The sequence below is a fragment of the Peromyscus eremicus genome, chromosome 7 (assembly GCF_949786415.1).
Source record: "Peromyscus eremicus chromosome 7, PerEre_H2_v1, whole genome shotgun sequence".
NCBI classification, from domain to species: Eukaryota; Metazoa; Chordata; class Mammalia; order Rodentia; family Cricetidae; genus Peromyscus; species Peromyscus eremicus.
This window is the reverse complement of record NC_081422.1, coordinates 103,181,355-103,187,259: the sequence shown is the minus strand read 5'-3', so window position 1 is coordinate 103,187,259 and position 5,905 is coordinate 103,181,355.

Sequence of the window (5,905 nt, the reverse complement as noted above, 5' to 3'; positions counted from 1 at the left end):
CACCCCCCGCCTCCCGGCACGGCCTCGGCCGCCCCCCGCCCGGGTCCGGGCCTTGGGCCCGCCCCGCCGCTCTGGCCCCCTCCTGGGCCCCTGCCGCCGCCCCGGCCCTCCGCCCCTCGGCCTGTCGCTCCGCGCCGCCTCTGCTCTCTGGGCACCATCTACTCCGCGGCCAGAGCCCCTTTGGCATACAGCCCCGGCTTTTGCCGCCCCCACCACAGCATCCCCGACGCTGCTGCCGCCTCCCGACGCTCCAACATGGCTCCCGGCCGCTCCGATGGTTTGCTCCACCTCCGCCCCGATGCCCCAAACCCGGTGGTACAACCCGTTGCGCATGGCAATTCTTGCTACAGAAGCCGTTGCCGCCATCTTTATTGAGGACAGAAGTGCTGCCCACGGTGCTGAATGGAGCGGGGAGTTTCTCCGCTACTCCATCAACGCCCTCCCTTTCCTCCTAATGCGTTGTTCCTTCTTGGTTTCCCAGCCTTTCTTTAGATTGAGGATCTCGACTCCCTTCCGGAGCACTAGTTCCGAACCCTAAAACCAATTTTGGTCTGAAAATGTCTTGTCATAATGCTCTGGTGTTCTCACCGCTCTGGGCAGCGTTACCATGTAGAACGGGGACGATAATGGTAATGACCGGACACCGGCCTGGGCCACTAGCAATAGCGTGTTCAAAGAATAGCGTTAACTATTAACAAGTTTAACTTATGAAACGTTGCAAATATCTCCTTGTTTGCCCCTACAGAGCAGGGTCTGAAAATAACCCCCATGAGGCAGGAAGATAAGCCAGCTCTTCTCTGCCTCGACAGTCACTAGCATCTCCCAGACTTGGGGCTCCTGCACTAGACATCACATCTCTCCAGGCTATGGTTCTTTCCACTGTTCTGAGATGCCACGTGGAACCCAGGGTTGCACCACAGCTGTGAGCCCAGCTTCCTCAGATCCCCGCCCCTCGTCTGCGACAACTGCATCCTTTAACCCCTTGAAGAGCCTGAGAGAAGCTCAATTCTCCCTAGTTCTGGTTCAATCTAGCTTTCTGTCCAACTCCTGGCACGCGCGCATCTCAACTAACCAATAGGTGGACGTGGCGCAACAGACGTCACAGAATACGAGAGTAAAGGCGGCGCATTCCAATCAGAGAGTCATTGTTTCTATTGGCACAATGGGAGACCCCGCCCCTCTCGGAGGACTCCATTGTATGCGGGATGAAGGAGGGCCTCGGGGGTGCCAAGCTAGCCAGCAGAAATAATCCAAAAGGCGCGCTACACTGGTCGGACTCCAGACGTGTCATCGGTAACGAGCTGCAAAGCCAGGTGCAGAGCACTGTGGCATTCTGGCACCGAGACAGAAGTCAGGCCCAGGACCCCAGCACGCTGAACTGGGTGCGGCTCCCCCGGCTGAGCGGTTACTGCTTCAAATAGTCCAAGAACTCCTGGCCAAGACCTCTGGCCCGCCCCCAGATGGTAGCTATGACATCACCAGCAACCAATCAACGCATTCTCTCGCTCCTCGGTTTCTTTGCTTCCGGGAGGCCGGTCTCACGCGGAGGCCTATATCACGCGGGTTGTACCCCCAAGAGGCTGCTAATATCTGCCCATGGGCTTCAGCTGTGTTTTGGATCTTCGAGTCTTAAGAAGGTATTCAGAGTCAGAGTTCCGTGTCAGGTGCACCATTTGTGAGTGCCGGTGGAGTGTCTGCAGAAGCACTAAAGGATTGCTGTTCCCGACTAGAGGAGAGGGGACCTGGTTTTGACCGTGCCCGCCGGTCTGTGGAAGCTAGTGGAAGACACAAATCTGAGGTCGAACAAGGAGGAAGAGAAATGGGATCACAGAAGAGGCGCCTGAATGACTTTAGGGATCTGGACTTCCGGTACAAAATGCCTGAGCAGCAGTTTTAGGGAACCATCCTGGCTCTTGCCGCATGGGCAGACGTGCAAAGGCACCGTGGCTGAGGGAAATGGAGTTCCGTTTCCCGTCCTGGCTTCCACTCTGGGTCATGTCCACTTCAGATGGCACTCCGTGTGGCTCTGCGTCTAACTGTCTCCACTCTTCCTCTTAGGGCTGCTGCGTTCTGGGGGCTCCCTCACCTCTCTTCTTATACGCACTCACTTCTCCGTCCAGCCCATTCCCTAATGCACCTTCTGGAAAAACAAAAATGAGGAGATAGTTCAGCTGGTAAGGGTGCTTGATGCCCAAGTCTGAATGAACACGAGTCTGATCCCTGGAACGCAGATAAAAGTGGAAGGAGAGAGCGGATTCCACGAAGTTACCCTCTGACCTCTGCATGCTACTCCACTCCATAGTAACACGTCCACATTTTCAAATGAAATGTTAATTCTCTCTCTGCTTCCGAGTACAACTTTGCCCCTACTTCCCCCAGGAGATAAGTTAGACCTCCACGTAGTTCATCCTCATTCTCTTCTCAATTATTTCAACGATAGGGTCCACTTAGGACTCAGAGCCCTAGATTTGATGTTGCTGTGAGGCAAGATAAAAGACCAGACAGCCCAGGAGTGAGGGCTTTAGGTCCTCACCTTTGGCATTAGCCTCAGAATTCAGTGCTATGGACATGTTTAGGACTCTGAGGCCAATCAATCCCCGACACCAGAAAAAAAAGAAAGAATCTTGGCCTGGTGTGGTGTCACAGGCTTTTTGTTGGTGGTGTTGTTTTTGTTTTTCGAGACAGGGTTTCTCTGTGTAGTTTTGGTTCCTGTCCTGGATCTTGCTCTGTAGACCAGGCTGACCTCAAACTCACAGAGATCCTCTTGGCTCTGCCTCCCGAGTGCTGGGATTAAAGGCGTGCACCATACCACTTGGTTGTCACAGGCTTTTAATCTAGCACTCAAGAGACAGAGGCAGGCAGATCTCTGAGTTTGAGACCAGTCTTGTCTAAGCAGCAAGTTCCAGGCCAGCCAGAGCTACATAATGAGACCCTGTTTCTAAATAAAACTAGCATACGTAAAAATCCTATCTGTAACTCCTCACCTCTTCACTGGGCTATACCCAAACCCACTTAAAATGGAATGTGTATCTTTCACCTCTGGAGCTGTACAGAATTGCTGGAGAAAAACACAAAATTCTATTAATTGGTCTCATTTTGCATTCATGACCACAGCCTTAGTGTGTTAGAGGGCCTAACCAGCTAATGTAGTAAGGCAAGAAGACCAATTTAAAAATATATATATATATATATATATATATGGTGGGCATAATTCCCAGTTGGTAGAGTGCTTGCTTATCATATAAAGGCTTGGGGTATATCCTCAGCACTGAATAAACCAGGTGGTGTGTGCCTGTAACCCCAGCACTCAAGGATTCTCAGTTCAAGTCCTCAGGTACATAGGGAATCCAGGGTCAGTCTGAGCTACATGAGACTCTGTCCTAAAAATAAAATTAAAAAATCCAAGGGAACCTAAGGGTAAGTTGTCTTTATATTTATTTGATTGATTTGATGTGTATGAGTGTATTGCCTGCCTGTGGGAATGTTCACCACATGTGTGTCCGGTGCCTGCAGAGGTCAGAATAGAGCATCAGATCCCCAGGAGGTGGAGTTACAGATGATTGTGAGCCATCATGTAAATGCTTGGAACTGAACCAGGGCCTTCTGCAAGAGCAACAAGTGACTCTTAACTGCTGAGCCACCTTCCTAGCCTCAGAAGGGCAAACTGTTAAAGTAGGCTTATCAAAGTTGTTGGACATGGGGCTGGAGAGATGGCTCAGTTATTAAGAGAACCTACTATTACAGAAGATTCTAGTTTGAGTCCCAGCACCCACAGCAGGCCATTCACATCTGCCTGTAACTAGCTCCAGGGGAAAGCTGATGATTCTGACCTCTGTGGGCATCTGTACTCGTACACACACACATACACAACACAACACACACACACACACACAACACACACACACACACAGTTTGAAATAGTAAAAAATAAATCTTTAAAAATTGTTAGATAGGCCGGGCGGTGGTGGCGCACGCCTTTAATCCCAGCACTCGGGAGGCAGAGCCAGGCGGATCTCTGTGAGTTCGAGGCCAACCTGGTCTACAGAGTGAGTTCCAGGAAAGGCTCCAAAGCTACACAGAGAAACCCTGTCTCAAAAAAACCAAAACAAACAAAAAATTGTTAGACGTAAAGTCAATTTATAAAAACCAATTCCAATTTCTATTATCTCAGGAATAATTAGAAAATAAAAATCTGGGGTTGGGGATTTAGCTCAGTGGTAGAGCGCTTGCCTAGCAAGCGCAAGGCCCCGGGTTCGGTCCTCAGCTCTGAAAAAGAAAAGAAAAGAAAAGAAAAATCTAAGCTGACATTTGCAATAACATCAAGTAACAGCAAATGTTGAGGGGTACAGCTAATGAAAAAATCGACTACACACACACAAAACACCTCAAAGCTACTGAAATCATCATAAATGGGAGGAATTATGGCCAAATATTGAAGTCAATATCATAAAAGTGCCTGCCAACTCTCTGTCAATTGATATATATGTTCAGTGTGACTCCAGTTGAAATCTCAGAGTGTGTGTGTATGTGTGTGTGTGTGTGTGTGTACTCGTAAACTAGATTCTGAAATATAAAAACAAGAACACTTAAGACAGGAGCTGGAGAGATGGCTCAGTGGTTAAAAGTACTTGCTGTTCAGCCGGGCGTGGTGGCGCACGCCTTTAATCCCAGCACTTGGGAGGCAGAGCCAGGTGGATCTCTGTGAGTTCGAGGCCAGCCTGGGCTACCAAGCGAGTTCCAGGAAAGACGCAAAGCTACACAGAGAAACCCTGTCTCGAAAAACCAAAAAAAAAAAAAAAAAAAAAAAAAAAAGTACTTGCTGTTCTTGCTGATGGCACAGTTCAATTCCTAGCACCTACATGGTGGTTCACACCCATGTTTAACTCCAGTTCCAGGGTCCAACACCCTTCTCTGGCTCTATAGGCTCTAGGCATGCACATGGTACATACACATACATTCAGGCCAAACACACATAAACAGAAAAGTAAATAAAACATTTTCTTTTTTTCAGAGCTGAGGACCGAACCCAGGGCCTTGCGCTTGCTCTACCACTGAGCTAAATCCCCAACCCCACTTTTTCTTTTTAAGAATACTTAAGACAACAGTGCTAAAAAAAACCCCAAAGTTAGGAAGTCAACTTCTATTTATTAGATAGGAGGTTTGAAAAGCTACTGTCGGGTGTTGGTTTAGGGATAGTACACTACTGTTATAAATCTAGGGAGGGGGATAAACGTGTGAACTGAAATTTTTTTTAGATTTATTTTTTTTATGTGTATGAGTGTCTGCTTGCATATACATTTGTGTACCACATGTGTGCCTGGTACTCACTGAGGCCAGAAGAAGATGTCAGCTACCTTGAGACTGGAGTTATAGACCATTGTTAGCCACCATGTGGGTGCTGGGATTTGAACCCAGATCTTCCAGAAGAGCAGCCAGTGCTCTTAACTGTTGAGCTATCTCTTCAGCCCTTGTTTATTTGTTTTTTGTTTTGTTTTGAGAAAAGTTTCACTGTAGCCTTGGTTGGATTGGAACTTGTTGTATAGAGCAGGCTGGCCTCAGTTCACAGAGATATGCCTGGGAGTGCTTGGATTAAGGCTTGTATTACCACTCCTGGCTTGGTTTGTTTTTTTTTGGGGGGGGGGGCTGTTTTTTGTTTTGTTTTGTTTTGTTTTGTTTTTTGAGACAGAGTTTCCCTGTATAGCCCTGGCTGTCCTGGAACTCGTTATGTAGACCAGGCTGGCCTCAAACTCAGAGATCCACCTGTCTTTGCCTCCTGAGTGCTGGGATTAAAGACGTGTGTCACCACCACCCAGGTTTAAAGTAAGGTTATTTAATAGATGCACTAAACAAATGAAAACTTCAACAAACTGGAATATGTAACAATTAACAAATTCTTATTATTAAA